A 19,002-nucleotide genomic window follows, 5' to 3' on the forward strand; every position below is an offset into this window, starting at 1 on the left:
CATATTGTCCAGAGGAAACAGTCGCTGGAGAAGGATGTCATGCTGGGTAAGGTGGAGGGTCAGAGAAAAAGAGGAAGATCCCTAATGAGATGGATTGGCCAGGTGGCATCATTGATGGACTCAAGTGTGGCAGCGGTGGTGAGGTTGGCCCAGGATCGGACATTGTTTCGTTGTGCTGTGCATAGGGTCGCTATGAGTCGGTTCCGACTCAATGGCATCTGACAACAACAACAACAACCAAGAAGACCAGGAACTCTGGTAGCGTAGTGGTTACGAATCAGGCTGCGAACCTTAATATCAGCGGTTCAAAACTACCAGCTGCTCCTTGGGAGAAAGATGAGGCTTTCTGTTCCCATAAAGATTTACAGCCTTGGAAACCCTGTTCAGGGTCGCTATGGATCAGAACCGACTCGATCGGCACTTAACAACCAAGAAGACCAGTTAATACTATTATTATTCAAATTGATGCACACACAGAAGAGTCAGTGATGATAGAGTAAAGGAATTCTATTAGCTTCTTTAATCTAAACTAGATCAAACATGAAATCAAGATGAGTTGATAATTTCTGCTGACTGGAACGTGAATATTGGAAATAGATGTAGGATCCATATAGGAGAATAGGCCCTTGGTGATAGAAACGGTGCTGGAGATTGCATGATACAATTTTGTAAGACCAATTCCTTCTTTTAATGAAGGTTATTATAATGTGGAGCATAATTGGTTAATAAGCATATAGACCTCACAAGATAAAATACACAATAATCAAATTGACTACATTTTCGGGAAGAAATGATAGAGAAGTTCAATATCCTCGGCCAAAACAACACCACAGGCCTACCATGGAAAAGACCATCAATTATATGCAAGCTCAGACTGAAGTATAGGAAAATTAAAACAAATCCACAAGAGTCAAATTGAATATATCCCACCTGAATTTCGAGACTAGCTCAAGAACAGATATGCTACATTAGGCACTAATGATTGAAGAATACCAGAAGCATTGTGGGATGACATCAAGAAAACCAGAAATGAAAAAAGCAAAATGTCATTACAAAGTCAGAAAAAGAAGAAAATACCAAAGTGGATGTAAGAAGAGACTCTGAGCCTTGTTAATCAATGTAGAGAAGCTAATTTTATAGAAAAATGAAGTAAAAATACTAAACAGAACATTTCAAAGAGCAAATCAGGAAGACAAAGTTAAATATTGTATTGAAATTTGCAAACTCCTAGAGTTAGAAAATGAAATAGGAAGCACACACTTAGAATTTCTCAAGAGTAAAAAACTGAAGAAACAATTCAAGCCTTGACATGCAATATTGAAGTAGTCTATGGCTAAAATATTGAATGACACAGATTTAAAAAAAAAAAAAAGGAATACAGAGTCACTGTACCACTAATAATTGGTCAATGTTCAAACATTTAAAGAGTTAATATATATAATCAAGAACCAATGGTATTAAAGAATCCAAGTTGCATAGAAGACATTGGTGAAAAACAAGACTCCAAGAATTGACAAAATACAAATTGAAATATTTCAACAAACTGATGCAGTACTGGAGGTGCTCACTCATTTATACTAAGAAATTTGGAACATAGTTACCTGACCAACTGATTGCAAAAAAAAGCCATATTTGTGTCCATTCCAAGGAAAAATGATCCACTAGAATGCAGACACCATCAAAAAATATCATTAATATCATGTGTAAGTAAAATTTTGCTAAAGAAATTTCAAAAGTGGCTACAGAGGTATATCAACCGGGAGCTGCCAGAAATTCAAGCCCAATTTAGAAGAGGACATGAATAAGGGAGATCGTGGCCTATGTCAGATGAATCTTAGATAAAAGCAGAAAATACCAAAAAGATATTTACTTGTGCTTTATTGGCTATACAAAAGCATTCAACTCTGTGAATAATAATAAACTATGTGAAAAATGAGTATTCCAGAACATTTAATTGTGCTCATGTGATAGACAAAGAGGCAGTCACTGGAACAGAACAAGGGAATACTAAATGGTTTATAATCAAGAAAGGTGTGTGCCAGGGCTATATTCTTTCACCCTACTTGTTCATTCTGTATGCTGAGCAAATAATTAGAGAAAATAGCTTATATGTAGAACAAAGCACCATCAGGATTGTAAGAAGAATGATTTGCAACCTGCTATATGCAGAAGACACAACCTTGCTTGCTAAAAACAGAACTTGAAATACTTACTGATGAAGATCAAGGAGTAGCCATCAATGTAAACAAACAGCAATCTTATCAATGTCATCAATAAATAGCATCATGATAAACAAAGCAAAAATTGAAGTGATCTAAGACCACATTTTGATTCAATCCACAATCAACACTCATGGAAACAGCAGTGAAGAAATTAAACTGTACATTTGCATTAGGCAAATCTGCTGCAAAAGACATCTTTATGTTGCCATAGAGCGAAGATATCATTTTGAGTACTAAGGTGCATCTGACTTAAGCCATAGTACTTTCAATTGCCTTATATGGATGTAAAAGTTGGACAATGAGTAAGGAAGACCATAGAAGAATTGATGCATGTGAATTATGGTGTTGGCTAATAATACTGAAAGTATCATTGATTGCCACATGAGCAAGCAATTCTGTCTTGGAACAAGTACAGTGAGAATGCTGCCTAGAAATGATGATGGTGAGACTTCATCTCTTGTGCATTGGACATGTTGGAAATTATCAGTCCCTGAAGAAGGACATCATGCTTGGTAAAATGGATTGATAACAAAAAAGGAGAAGATCCCCAACAAGATGGATAGACACAGTGGTTGCAATAATAAGCTTAAACATAACAATAGTCGTGAGGATGCAGACGGACTGGCCAGTGTTTCCCTCTGTTGTTCTGTGTGTCAGAACCAACTGAAGGGCATATAATAATAATCAGAGCAGCAACAATATGATAGGATTTTATAAGAAACCTAGACTATCAATATATAGTTTTCTTCTGAAACATCATGCATAGATATTTTTTCTCAAGAATAGATATATATAGGCAAGACTTCCTCTTGGTATGACCTAGGAGACACACATGATCCCACACTTACCTACTTCTCCAGGTCTCATCCTATTGCATTTTCCTTTTGGCAAGATTGCTACAATGTCTTCTTGGGAAGTCTGTGTACATTTGTAGACCTTGGTGAAATAAATGTGTGTTGAACATCTTTGCTAATTTTAAAGGAACATCAATTACTTGAAAGAATTGTAAGAAACTAGCCAGTCTGTTTAGATCTCGTATGTTTCAAATAAATTACAAACTGATGAATCTCTTACATGATTTTGCTATCTCTATTTTAATTTGTGTTTCTTTCCATGTTTCTCTTGCTTGTGCTCTCTGAGAATAATCATTTCTGAAAAATCCAAAAAGATGAATATGAAACAATTCCATCGGGACTTGCATTGTTGACTTATACCTTATTAGATTTGTATCTTTTCTTCGTTTTTTCTTTCTGCAATGTTGATGCACAGTTGGATAACCATGTGGTATGTTATTTATCATGTGAAGTGCATTTGCCCTATCATCTTCTAGTATTGAGGGCAGATGCTGTGTGCCATTAAGTTCATTGTTATGGATTTTTGGTAGCATTTAATGAGAAGTCCTGTAGAGCACTTAGTACCACCAAGCTGGGGATAGAACTATGTGTTTTGTTTTGCTGCTTGAGTATTAACAATATCCCCACAGGAAAATAATACCACAAAACTTTTTCAGGCCCACATTATTTTTCTTATTGCTTTTAGATTCTTTCTTTCAAATGGATTGAGTAAGGGAGTGTGTGTTGCAATGATAAAAGCATGCTGTTTGAGCCATTGTAGATCTGATTGCAAAACCTTTATCTGCTGCTTGATAGTTGCTGTTGTTGTTATGTACCATCAAATTGGTTCCGAATCAGAGCAACTCTGTATAGGGTTTCTGAGGAGTGGTGAGTGACCAAACTTATAGTTCAAGCCAAATTCGCAGTCCAGCACATTAACCCATAGCACTACAGCTGTACAAACTTATGTAATATTTTCACTGTTCTACTTTGCAAAATTTAAAAAATTATATTAACATCTATGTTACAGAGATAATGTACAAATTGTGAAAGAATAATCAGGAGAGTCTAGCACTCAAGTGTATAGGTTTTTGTTTTGTTTCTTCTCTTGGTGTGTGTGTGTGTTGTGTGTGTATGTGTGCGAGAGAGAGAGAGTGAGGGAATATGTGTGTAGTCATGAGTTTGATTTGAAACCTGGCTCCTGAATCCTGCTTAATAGTCATGTGGCATGGGCAGTTTACCTAACTGCAATCATCTTTAATTTTCTCAACTGTAAAAAAGGGATTAAGTAATAATGGGAGATGAATCCCATGATGTTTACAATAAACTGGTGATAAAAATATTATACATGCCTAGTCCTTTAATATGCCCTATTGAGTTTATACATGCACAGTCCTTTAATATGTAGTAACTAGTGGTTACAAATAGGTCTGCAAACCGTAAGGTCAGCAGTTGGAAACTACCAGCTGTTCCGCAGGAGAAAGATGAGGTTTCTGCTACTGTAAAGATTCACAGCCTCAGAAACCCTGTACAGGGTCGCTATGAGTCGGAACCGACTCCATGGCACATAACAACAACAATGAACTCTTGTCATTTATGTAAAGAGCAATGTAGACAGTTGGCATACACTATATCAAGGCTAAGGAGCTCTGGTAGCGTAGTGGTTGCGAATCGGGCTGCTAACCTCAAGGTCGGCAGTTCGAAACTACCAGCCCTTCCTTGGGAGAAAGATGAGCCTTTCTGCTCCCGTAAAGATATACAGCCTCAAAAACCCTGTGCAGGGTCACTATGAGTTGGAATCGACTCCACAGTACTTAACAACAACAACAACAACAACATATCAAGGCTAATATTAATGTATTTGCATATAGAAAACCTTACTCACATAGGATACCAAAGATACTGTCTGATGATTTCCGCATTCCGTTAGAATGGGCACAAATACGGATCTCTTCCAATCAGTCAGCCAGATAGTTGTCTTCCAAATTTCTTGGCAGAGATGAATGAGTGGCTCCAGTGTGGCCTGACTTTCTTGAAAGATTTCAATTTTTATTCCATCAATTCCTGGTGCCTTGTTCTTTGCCAATTCCTTCAATGCACGTCGGACTTCTTCATTCAGTATCATTGGCTCTTGATCATTTGCTACTTCTTGAAACAGTTGAACATCAACCATTTCCTTTGGGTACAGCGAATCTGTGTATTCCTCCCATCTTATTTTGATGCTTTCTGCATCACTCAGTAATTTGCCCAGAGAATCCTTCAATAATGAAAGTTGAGGCTTGAATTTTTTCTTCAGTTTCCCAAGCTTGAGAAATGCTGCGTGTGTTCTTCCTTTTTGGTTTTCTGACTCCAGATCTTTGCACAGTTTGTCGTAATATTTGACTTTGTCTTCTAGAGCTGACCTTTAAATTTTTATGTTCATCTCTTGTACCTCCTCGCTTCTTCCATTTGCTTTAGCATCTCTATGCTGGAGAGCATGTTTCAGTGTCTCTTCTGACAGCCATTTTGACCTTTTCATTTTTTCTTGTCTTCTTAATGACGTTTTGCTTTCTTCCTGTATGATGTTCTTGATGTCATCCCACAAGTCTTCTGGTCTTCGGTGTTTAGTGCTTAATGTATCAAATCTGTTCTTCAGATGATCTCTGCGAGTAAAGTTTTACTAAAGGTAATGGAGAAACAGCTGCAAGTATACATTGACAGAGAAGTGCAGCCAGGGTGCTCTTTGGAAGCCAAGATGGCCAAACTTCGTCTCTCATACTTCGGACATATTGTCAGGAGGGACTAGTCGCTGGATAAGGATATCATGTTTGATAAGGTAGAGGGTCAAAGAAAGAGGGGAAGACCCCCAACAAGATGGGTTGGCCAAGTGGCAGCATCAATGGACTCAAGCGTGGCAACAGTAGTGAGGTTGGCCCAGGATCAGGCAGTGTTTCATTTTGCTGAGCATAAGGTAGCTATGGGTCGGTACTGACTTGATGGCACCTAACAACAACAACAGCAACAATTGGAATGCCACATACTTTTTGGTTTACCAATCTTTCAACTAGAGTTAAGAATGTTCACGGTTACCCATAAAGAAAAGGCATGCAATTAATATAGTAGATTTAGGAGAAAGCTTCATGATATTAAGAAATCAATGTTAGCCATTCTTGGTGACTTCAAAACTATTAAGGTTGATAATAGTAAGTAGTAAGTAAATAAGCCCACAAATAAATAAGCATCAATTCACTTCTATTAAGAATACTAGGTAGATGTTTAAGCTGGTACTGGAAGGGCTTATTATTCCTCACTTCTTTAAATGCAGTTATCTAAAATTAAAATGAGAGAATATGGCTGTTTATCAGATGCAAACAGATTCTGAGATTACCACTAAATCCTGTAATAACTGTATTAGAATTCTTAGTTTTTACATATAATTTGAAACCATTTTCAGTGTACAAGATACAGAGCACAATAACCACTTATTTTCATTGTCAAGTAAAATTTTTAATGATTGAGTGAATGACCATTCAGAACATTCAGCCATTTCTCAGTGAAATAGTAACTTAAGGATTGCACACATTAACCACATTGTCACTTTAAAAAAATATATTGAAAAAACAGTCTGTGGTTCATAGATGCAGTTTTTATGCTTATATCTATTAAAGTGCAGACAGTTTTAGCTGCTGATTGAAAATTCTGTGCAACTTGACATCCAGCAGTTGAACTTTGCTCAGTTTTATTGTGCCACCCAGCCACTTCATGAAATTGAAGCCACACTCCAGTCATTTATATAGTCTATTCTTCATTTACGATTTAGTATTTAATTCTTTTTGTCCTACTGGGTAATTTTTTTATGACTTTGTTTGGGTTTGATTAAAGTTCTAATTTAGCTTAATGAGTGAAAGCAGCTTGGATATTAAATTTTCACCTGTGTGCACCAACAAAAGGCTCTATTTAAACTGTTTAACTCTTTTTATTCTACAAAACAATGCCATAGAGCTCACTGTGGGTAAAAATATTCTATTTACTTAAAAAGTAATAATCTCAAGCAACATCTTAATATCCTCCTTATTGGGCCATATCCTTTGGTATATACATTTTTCTTTGATTGTTTAATATTACTCATTCTTGTAAATGAATGAACTGTTCTCAAATTTTAGAGTTTATCTTTGTGTTTTCACACTTCAAATACAATGTTGGAGTCCTGCTTTGGTGCTGTGCATTAATGCACTGAACTGCAAAGTCATTTACCTCAAGGTTGGCAGTTCAAGCTCACCAGCCACTCTTCAGAAACCCTATGCAGGGTCGTTATGGGTCGGAATCCACTGGGTGGCACTTAACAACAACAATAGTACACTGTTGTTATTGTTATTAGATGCTGTCGAGCAGATTCTGACTCATCGCAACCCAATGTGTCAGAGTAGAAGTGCCCCATATGGTTTTCTTAGCTGTAATCTCTATAGGGACAGATGACCAAATCTCTCATCCTGTGGAGCTGGTGGGTGGGTTCAAACCAACAACTTTCAGGTCCTATCCACGGATTTAACCATTGCATAATCATGGCTCCTTTCTAATAAACTATGCCTGTTGTTGTGTTTGTTAAGTGAAGTTGAGATAGTTCTGAGGCTTCACAACTCCATACAGTGTTTCTGAAGAGCATCTGTTGTACTTGAATCGCCGACCTTGTGATTCAAACTGACTTTTCAGTCCAGCACATTAACCCACAGCATCACACTAGTGCCTAACTATGCATAGGTGCTCCTATTTGGGTCTTTGGCCTCAAATCTAGAATGAAATCCTGAGCAACTCTATAGTTACTTTTCTTTAAAGATGTTTGCAGAGTACTGGAAAATGGGGCAAAAAGAATAAAATGGCATGAAAGATCTTATACCATATGTTGGGTGTTTTTCCTAACCCCCTTTCTATAGATGAAATGGACTGAAACATTTTATAGGAAAGAACTCCTACATAGTAATAAATGCTGCTTGAAAATAAATCCTTTAAATCCTTCCATAGCCCTAAGGATCAACTGTCAACACTCATGGAAGCAGCAGTCAATAAATCAAACAAGGTATTGCATTAGGCAATTCTGTTGTACAAGACCCCTTTAAAGTAAGTGCTGAGGAGCAAAGATGTCAACTTGAGGACTAAGGTGCCTCTGACTCAAGCCATGGTATTTTCAATAACCTCATAGAAATGTGAAAGTTGGAAAGTTAATAAGGAAGACTGTAGAAGAATTCATGTATTTGAGTTATGGTGTTGGAATAGAATATTGAAAGTACCACAGACTTCCAAAAGAACAAACAAATCTGTGTTGGAAGAAGTATATCCAGAGTTCTCCTTGGAAGCCAGCATGGTCAGACTTCATCCCTCATACTTTGAACATATTATCAGGAGGGATCAGTCCCTGGAAAAGGAAATAATGTTTGGTAGAGTGGAGGGTCAGAGAAAAAGAGGAAGGCCCCAGTGAGATGGACTGGCACAGCAATAGAGTCAGGCGTAGCAACTATTGTGAGTTTGGCACAGGACTGGGCGGTGTTTCCTTATGTTGTGCATAGGGTCGCTATGAGTCGGTACAGACTCAATGGCACCTACCAACAACAACAACAATAACAAGACATATTCAATGTAGGATTACAGATGAAGATCCTTCAACGTTAAAGGACTCAATAGTGAGCCATATACACAGAGTATCTATTCATTTGAATTAGACATTACTCTATATTCTCACTCTAGGCCAAAATATTAGGAACATCTAAGTGCAAGAATGTGTAAGCAAACTCTATTGAATACTCTCTTGGACCCCTGACTGTGGTAGAACACAAATATGAGTGAAATAATTCTCACAGGCTCCACCCAAATTTGCCTCACATTGGAACTCACCCCTGGATATATCATCAGTAAGCATTAAAAGTTTGATTAAAATGGAAGCTTTAAATAGAAGCTAAATTTTCTTATGCTTTCAGAATTTTCTATTTTGATAGATTTAAACCTTGATTTATTGATCAGTATGCAGCAGGAACACATATTCCAACTGGAATTTTACACAGAAATACAACATAAATGAAAGATAAACAGTTGGCGCTTCCCAAGTGGGCTGAAGAGAAGTAAAGGAAGGAGTCTGATACCTGTTCACTTACTTGACCTCCTTTTCATCAACTTCTTTCCCTTATGATCTAGCTGCAACAGTCCCAGGAGCACAAAGAACAAAATTTTAAAGTAATGTATCTGTTTGATATTCTTGCCAATGTTTTAAGCATTACATGTAAAAGTTTCAGAAGGTTTGGGTCTTTTGCCTCCAGTTACTTACAGACTGATTGTTTGTGCAGGCATTTCTCTTTATTCTTTATATACTTTTTTGTTTGTTCTTTTCATTTTCTCATGTTATTCAGTGCTTTGCGTCTCAAATATGTACGCATAGTGATTTGTTCCACAGGGAGAGACATAATGACCACTGAGGATAATAATAACCTCCAGAGACTGGCAATTTTACTAGAAAGAATAAAAAGGACAGACAAAACAAGCCATATATATATATAAAAAAGTGCCTTATCAGGTTATTTTCACACATCTAGATGAATATTTCATCAAGTACCAAGAATATCTTAGTGTGCGTTTAGAATGTCAAGATTCAGAGTGTGGTAGATACTTCTCAAGTAGAACTTAACAGCTATATGTCTCCTTTGGAGATTTATTTTGTGTGGTTCATTTTTACTTTTGAAGGTGGCAAAAGGAAATGGAACTGATGGAAGCAAGTAACAAAAATGTTTAATGTATAAGAGAACTAAACTTGTTAATATTTGAGTATGTAGTCCTTTTTTTCCCCAACTTCTCATGTCTACCTGTTGAATTCCTAGAGAATTAAAGGGAGGTGGAGACAGACTAAAAGGTTTGTTTCAGACTTAAAATCTACTAAAAGTAAAGCAATGCATTCATAAGACAGTGTTAACAGAGTTGAAATGTTCCAGGAAGAATATTGTTGTTATTGGTGAAAGGTAGGGATTAAAGGAAATAACTTTGGAAAGCAGAAGTTTCTGTGAATGTAAATAACATGAATGTTTATAGATTGGAAAGGAAGATTTAGAAGTTATTTTCTGTGAATTAAAAATACATTTATCAAGCTCTTCTTTGCCATTCACTCCAAAGGCTTGGTAAAACACTGCAATTATTTGTAATGTTGCCCGCTGCTATTTATATAAATGTGGCAACATACTGGGCATCAGCATGTACTTCAATGTATTGTAGAGAACATCAGTCACCATGCATTGCACACTGAGTAGCTGTCCACTCATGGGAGTTTTATTAAAATCTCCATGAGGAGGAAGGAATTCATATCGTTGTACAGATGGGTCAGCTTGATGTTTGAGGTGGAACTTAAGTTCAAAGGTAAGGAAAGTCCACCCAACAGAAAATCTGCCAAGAGTTTGAAAACAGTGTTGTTTGAAGTGTGGACATATAAGCATTGGCTGAGCGGATGGGTTAGATGGTTTGTCATGGGTCTTAAATAAATAAGATTAATATTGAGTATATGAGGTCTGGACAGGAAGTATGTGGATGAGCCTATAGGAGCAGTTGCATGTATCTTCATGTCTCAGAGTCAGAGGATACATGCTATAGAAGAGAATCTCTAAAATCAGGTGCATTCTATGGTCCGTCTTCTGGATATTAGCTAGCCTATTTTCTTTGTTACCCATTGTTTGTACAATAGATTCATAAATAGGGTAGCTTTGGTTGGAGGGATGGTGTCTATGCAGTGACCTGAGAATATAGACCACCCCAAGAGTTTTATACGTATTGTGACTGCTAAAAGTTAAATGTTAGAAACAGAAATTGACGATAAAATGCCATCCCTTGGGTTGGCTCAAAAGCTATTTGGTGGCTGGTCAATTCAATGGATTCCCTTTTTCCTTGAAAATGGGGTGGGCAACAGTTTGCCCTTACAAGATTCAAACATAGTCTGGATATATGTTCTCTTACTAATTCATATTGCCACTGTCAGCAGTCACATCTGAGAACTTTCAGAATGTGACTGATGTGTTGTCACATATAACATTGCTCCTAACAAGGGATGCTTAGCATATCATAGCAGGTATAACAGTAAATTCCTAATCATAATATGCATCATCTCTCAAAAGTCACATATCTAATAAAACAATGAAATGATATTAATCATGAAACACTCAGCTAAGGCATCAACTTGAGGAAAAGTTCTTAGGATTGGCATATGGTCATCCAGGATGAAGTATATGTGCTAAATCAATAGCTGATATCAGATACTACAAGAGTTAGAATGCACAGGCTTGACTGTTAGAGTGGACTCCTCTTGTAGTCAATCGCCATGACTCACTTGTGGTATTTCTGCTTCTGTTTTTGTAATTTTAGACTTTGACAGAATATTGGCACATGAACCTGTGAAGATGGGCAAATGCAAACAAAGAACTCAGTAAGGTTTCCACTGAACTGGGAACTCTTACTGTCATCTATGTTATAATTATTGTTGTAAAGTTCTGTTGAATAGTTTCTAATTCATTGTGAATTAGAAACTGTACAGAGTTTCACAAAATAATTCATTGTGAATTAGAAACTGTACAGAGTTTCACAAAAATGGCTAATGGGTTTGAACTGTCAACTTTGAAGTTAGCCACCTAGTGCTTTTTCTATTGTGCCACAGGTAACCATGTGCTCCTCATCAAAATGGGCCAAAAAATATAACAAGAGATTACTATATTCACAACTCTACCACCCATATGCCAGTTTGGCATACTGTGGTGACTTGGATGTTGCTGTGATTCTGGAAGCTATACCACCAGTATTTTAAATACCAGAAAGGTACACCCATGGTAGACAGGTTTCAGCTGAGCTTCCACATTAAAGACAGAATAGGAAGAAGGAGAAACAGACTACTTCTGAATGTGTAGCCACTGAAAACCTTATGAATAGCATTGGAACATAGCATATAGCACCAGAATAGTGAATATTGAAACATGATTCAGAGTACCAGAGTACTTTTAGATATAGTGCCAGAAGATGAGCGCCTCAAGCTGGAAGTGCTCAAAATATGACTGGGGAAGAGTTGCCTCCTCAAAATAGAGATGATCATAATTATGTGGCTGGAGTAAAGCTTTCAGGAACTGCATTTTCTATTGGGCACAACTTCAAATGAGGAGAAGCAGCTGTAAACATCAATTAATAATCAGAACTTGAAATATATGAGGATTAATCTAGGAAAGTTGTCAAAAATGAAATGGAACACATAAATATAGATATCCTAGGCATTAGTGAAGAAAGATGGACTAATATTGGCAAATTTGAATCTGATAATCAAATGGCTCACTTTGGTGGGGATGATAAATTAAAGAAGACTAGCTCTGCATTTATCATCAAAAAGAATAATTCAACTTCTATTTTATAATGCTGTCTGTGATAGAAAAATATCTATCACAGTTAATAAGTAAGACCAGTTAATATCACTATTATTCAAATTCTCTGGGCAAATTATTGAATGATGCAGAAAGCATCAAGAGAAGATGGAAAGAATATACAGAGTCACTGTACGAAAAGGAAATGGTTGATGTTCAACTGTTTCACCAGGTAGCATATGATCAAGAGCCAATGATACTGAAGAAGGAAGTTCAAGATTCATTGAAGTTATTGGCAAAGAACAAGGCAGCAGGAATTAATAGAATAAAAATGTAAATTTTCAAGAAAATGAGGCAGCACTGGAGGCACTCACTCATCTCTGTCATGAAATTTGGAAGAAAACTATCTGGTCAACTGATTGGAAGAGATCCATATTTATGCCAATTCCAAACAAAGGTGACCCAATGGAATGAGGAAATCTTCTGATAATCTCCGATATCTTATGTGAGTAAAGTTTTGCTAAAGTTAGTACAGAAACAGCTACAAACATACATTGACAGAGAACTTCCAGAGGTTCAAGCCAGATTCAGAAGAGGCTGTGGAATTAGGGATATCATTGCTGATGTCTGATGGATCTTGGCTGAAAGCAGAAAAAATCAGAAAGATGTTTACCTGTGCTTTATTGACTATGCAAAGGTTTTTGATTGTGTGGATCATGACAAGCTATGAACAACATTGTGAAATATGAGTATTCTGGAACATTTAATTGTGCTCATGAAGAATCTGTACCTGGACCAAGAAGCAGTTGATCTAACATAACATGGGAACACTGAATGGGTTCAAATTAAGAAAGGTGTGTGACAAGGTTGTATTCTTTCACCATACTTATTCAACCTGTATGCTGAGCAAATAATCTGAGAAACTGGGTTCTATGAAGAAAAACGTGACATCAGGATTGGAGGAAGACTCATTAGCAACCTGTGATATGCAGATAATATAACTTTGCTTGTTGTAAGTGAAGAGGACTTAAAATATTTACTGATGAAGATCAAAGAGCACAGCCTTTGGTATGGATTTATATCTCAATGAAAAGAAAACAAAAATCCTCATTACTGGACCAATGAACAACATCCTTAGCAATGAAGAAAAGATTGAAGTTGTCAAGGACTTTATTCTTCTTGGATCAACTATCAACATTCATAGAAGCAGCAGTCAAGAAATCAAATGACATATTGTATTAGGCAAATCTGTTGCACAAGACCTTTTTAAAATGTTGAATAGCAAAGATGTCAGCTTGGGACTAAGGTGAACCTGACCCTAGCCATGGTATTTTCAATAACTTCAGATGCATGTGAAAGCTGGACAGTGAATATGGAAGACTGTAGAAGAATTGACACCTTTGAGTTATGGTATTGGAGGAGAATATTGACAGTGCCATGGGCTGCCAAAAGAACCAATAGACCCATTTTGGAATAAGTGCAGCCAGAGTGCTCCTTGGAGGTCAAAATGGCCAAACTTCATCTCTCACACTTCAGACATATTGTCAGGAGGCATCAATTACTGGAGAAGGATATCATGTTTGGTAAGGTGGAGGGTCAGAGAAAAAGAAGAAGACCCTCAATGAGATGGATTGGCCAAATGGCAGCATCGATGAACATGAGCGTGGCAACGGTAGTGAGGTTGGCCCAGGATCAGGCAGTGTTTCGTTCTACTGTGCATAGGGTCACTGTGGGTTGCTACCAACTCGATGGCATCTAACAACAACAACAACAGGACTGACAGGAAATTAGAAAAAGAGAAAGACAGAAGACACAAAAGAACTAATTAAAAGTTTGGACCAGGTGGGACACAGCACTGTGATGGAGATACTGTGACCCAGACCTCGTGCTACAAGTTTATTTTATACAAATATAAAAAAACAATTTTTTGTGAGCAGGGAAAAAAGTGTAAAAACATCTGGTGTTTTGATGCATGCAGTAAGAAGGACCTTATCAAAAGAATGTAACTTGTAGTTGCTAAGGAAACAAAGATACAGCAGGTAGATGTTTATGCAGAGTTGAACTGAAGATCATACAATAAAACACTTTGCAAGTTCCCTGCCCTGGAGGCAGCCCTGCAAGTTCCTCGGGGGCAGCTTGACCTGGGAGCAGCCCAATTTTCTGAACCACACTGTTCAGTTGCAATCCTACTGTTAAACTACCCCCAAGGCTGAGACCTTCAGCTCAATAGCTCCCAAGATAATTCCAACTGTTATTTAGTTCTGGTCTAGAGCTGTATGACCAGCAGTAGGCTACAAGCTACAAGGTGAGTAGTTCAAACACACCAGCATCTCACAAACTCTATTCAATGTTGCTATGAGTTGGAACACGTTTGATGGCACTTAGCAACATATATATTTCAATTTCAATTTCATTTTTCATAAACTTTTTAAAATCCCCTTGTGTATGTATATATGTTTATATCAGTTAATTTAATTCATGCAGAATATGTACATAGACCAAGAGATGGTTGTTTAAGCAAAACAAGGGACATATTACATGGTTTAAAATCAGAGATGTATCCTTTTGCCATATATTTTCAATATATATGCTGAACAAGTAATCCAAGAAAATGGTTTCTAAGAAGAAGAACATGGCAGCAGAATTGGAGGAAGGTTCATTAACAAATGCAATATGCTGATGACACTGTTTTGCTTGCTGAAAGCTAAAAAGACTTGAAACACTTACTGATGAACATCAAGGACTATAGCCTCAGTATGGATTACAGTTATATATAAAGAACACAAAAATCCTCACAACTGGACCCATATGCAAAATTATGACAAAGAGAGAACAGTTTAATATTGTCAATGATTTCATTTTACTTAGACCCACAATCACCACCTATGGTACCTTAAATTTACTTGATATGGCTTTTCTATCCAAAGTCTTCTCAGTTCCCACTGAGTGATCGGGTTGTTGTTATTATTATGTGCCGTGGAGTCGGTTCCGACTCATAGCGACCCTGTACAGGGTTTCCGAGGCTGTAAATCTTTACGGGAGCAGAAAGCCTCATCTTTCTCCCATGGGACAGCTGGTAGTTTCGAACTGCTGACCCTGAGGTTCGCAGCCCGATTCATAACCACTACGCCACCAGAGCTCCATGCGATTAAGGTATACAGAACATTAAGGATGGGATTGTTTAGTTTTGCCTTCCAACTAGGTTTACAAGGAGCCTTATCAGAAGCAGAAATGGAAGATTACAGGACTATCAAGCCTGAAGAACATGAGTAGAACATGAGATCACTACATAGAAAAAAAGTAATGGCAGAGGAGGTGACATGGAAAGACAGAGCAGCTGCAGGCTCTAGACCCATGTACTGAAGCAGAGGCCAAAGGGCCAAAGGCTGAGAGGCTGAAGACAAGAGTGAGGTGTATTTGCAGTATGGCAGACAAGAAAGGTTCCTCATTCGAAAACTGCTGCATCCAGAATTGGTTTTGATCCTGACTTGTAACCTGTTCATTTCCCTAATAAACCCCATAATCCTGAGTATTGTTATGAATTCTGTGTGGCCATTGCAATGGATTATCAAATCCATATATGAAATAGAGAGGGTTGTGGGAAGAATGTTTGGTTTCAGAATACGGTTAAGAAAGTTGTAGGGTGGTCTGCCTCATAGGAATCAGCCTTGAACTGATTTTGAATTTGATTCTCTTTCCCTTTTGTGAACCCAGTGGAAGTCAGACAGGCCTCCCACATGGTTGTTGCACCACCTTTGGAAACAGTAGGCAAGAAATCAAATCTGTTGCAAAAGAACTCTTTAAAGTGTTAAAAAGCAAACATGTTACATTGAGGACCCTGGTGCACCTGACCCAAGCCATGGTATTTTATGAATCACTTTACATGGATGTGAAAGCTGGACAATGGATAAGGAAGACTGAAGAAGAACTGATGCATTTTAGTCATGGTGTAGTGAATACTAATGAATATAACATGGACTTCTAAAAGGACAAGCAAATATGTCTTGAAAGAAGTACAACCAGAATATGCCTTAGATACAAGGATGGTAAGACTGTCTCATATATTTTTGACCAGATTGGAATCCTGGTGTGGCACTGGAGGACAAACACTGGATCACAAAGTCAGCTTGAACCTAAAATCAGTGGTTCAAATCCACCAGCTGCTCCTCAGAAACTCTATTTAGAGATCACTATGAGTTGGAACTGATTCAACAACACTTAACAACAACAGACTAAACCAAGGAAAGTTCTCTGACAACATTTAGCTTCCCCAGTAGCTACAGAGAAGGACCAGATACAATCTAAAGTGGAAAATATTTAATGGCCCCCAAACAAAACGAAAACAGCAAATAACAATAACAACAAAAAAACCCACTGCCATCTCCTATTGACCCTGCATAAGGTTTCTGAAGCTACAAATATTTATGGGAGTAGACAGCCTTCTTTCTCTTGAGTAGAGAGATTGGTGGGTTTGAATTGAATACCTTGTAGTTAACAGTCCACTGTTTATCCCATAGAGCCACCAAGACTCCTTTAATATTCCACTGTTATTGTTGTTAAGTTTCTTGGAGTTGGTCCCCACTCATAACTACCCTGTATAGGGTTTTCAAGGAGTAGCTGGTCATTTTTAATTGCTAAGGAGCTCTGATAGCGTAGTGATTACGAATCGGGCTGTGAACCGTAAGGTCAGCAGTTCGAAACTACCAGCGGTTCCGCGGGAGAAAGAGGAGGCATTCTGCTCCCGTAAAGATCTACAGCCTCAGAAACCCTGTGCAGGGTCGCTATGAGTCGGAACCGACTCCATGGCACTTAACAACAACAACAACAACAACAACATGCTTATCTTACAGCACCTTAAACTCCTTAAAGGTCAATTCTTATCAGTGAAAGATGATTGGGAAGTATTTTACACATACACACACACACACACACACACACACCCTCCTTGTACCAATAATCCATGGTTTAAAAGTCCTAAAGGGAGCCTCCAGATTACTTCCTTGACATTACAAAGTATGGCATGGTAGGATAAAAATGTATATCACTCTAGACTTTCTGATGGAAAAGTTTATTCAATTCACTTTACTGTGCCTGGCTTTGTTTCTTTTCTTATGTATTTTAATTTATTAATTTATTTCATTTAAAAATTATCCTTGCTATCTTCCTTTGCATCATTTAATTTTATGATATTTTGTTGATCTGCTCCGGTTTACTAAATCTTTATCATATAAGATCTATACTTTAAAAATTTTCTCAAGCCAAAGAGACCACATATGAGTATTATCTCTCTTTCAAAATATGTACCTTTTCAATGGTATCCTTTAGCAAACTAATAAGTATACCCCAAATTGCCTGCATACATTCCTCAATATAAACTGCCATTTTGGCAGAATGCAATGAATTTGAACTATAGTTGGTGGATTTGCCCAGGTAATCTCAAGTCACTCCCTGCAAAAAAGAACACAGTTTTCTTGCCACAACAGACTAGAATTCTTTAAAACAAAGAGATGTTCACCACTCCAGTGTCCCACAGTGGGGTCCAGGGTTTCACTCTCACCCTTTCTCCTCCCTTCACCCATCTTTCTTTAATTAGATTTCAGATGAGAATTCAGAGGCACCATAAAGTATAAACTCGTGGTGCACTCGTTAATATTAAATAGAAATACTTAACCAATGGCTCCATAGCAACAGTTTCCAGACAGTAAAGACTAAAACGTTACATATATTAAAGGAAATTGGTATATACCACTTTCTATCTCTCCCTGATTTAGTCTAATACCTCCTATTCTTCTAGACTTAGATATCTCAAGCTTTTGGAAATGTGTATTTCATTGGTAGTTGTTGTTGCCCTGTCCTGGATGTAAACACCCAGTATTTGAGTGCATCCAGAGACGCTGCCTCCTTGGTTATTTTGCTTTCCCTTCCATTATCTAAGGGTTCATTACTGCTTCACCCAGTCATGTTGTGGGATGAAAGCTAATCTATGGAAAACTTGGGAGTGAGATAAATGGTTCCCCAAATTGTAAAGCTCTCAGATGAAAGATATAGCAATATTATATTACATTCCCATTGAAACAATGCAAAGGCAGCTACAAACATTTGAAAGCAAGTCACATTTTTGCACACCATCTATTATTCTTGTATTTAACAGAATGTTAAAGATACTACATCTTCTGAATTTATTAGCTTGGTATTTAGCATGTTTCACAGTCAAAATAAGAAAGAAGGTTCATTATTGCTGGTTAAATTAGCCTCATGAAAATGTTGTTGGTAAAAGGTTACAGAAATGAATGAGTTCTAACCAAGCAGCATATGAGACCATTTATCACTGTAATTTTAAGAGGCTTTCTGATGCTTTAAATTCACTTGGCTAAAGGGTAGAAATTTAGATAAAAGTTAATAATTAAAATTTAAATGGCATGGTTAGCTCTTCCTTTTGATAAAGAGCATATGAAATATATGCATACAGGATTTACCTAATCAAATTATTCCATGGGAGAAATTGATGCCACTGAAATCATTTCTGATCAACAAATATTCATTCACTTGATTTAAAAATTAGATCATTTATTAACTATAAGAGACTCTAGTGGTACAGTAATTAAG

The 19,002-nt window shown here is 37.3% G+C and overlaps 1 protein-coding gene across 1 annotated transcript in view; it reads left to right on the forward strand.

The window, feature by feature from the left end:
* The window catches only part of INPP4B (inositol polyphosphate-4-phosphatase, type II, 105kDa), a 713,554-nt gene that overhangs the window by 368,603 nt on the left and 325,949 nt on the right, over positions 1 to 19,002 (forward strand). The gene's annotated exons all lie outside the window — the stretch shown is intronic.

Source organism: Chrysochloris asiatica, unplaced genomic scaffold (assembly GCF_000296735.1).
Source record: "Chrysochloris asiatica unplaced genomic scaffold, ChrAsi1.0 scaffold00388, whole genome shotgun sequence".
Taxonomy (NCBI): domain Eukaryota; kingdom Metazoa; phylum Chordata; class Mammalia; order Afrosoricida; family Chrysochloridae; genus Chrysochloris; species Chrysochloris asiatica.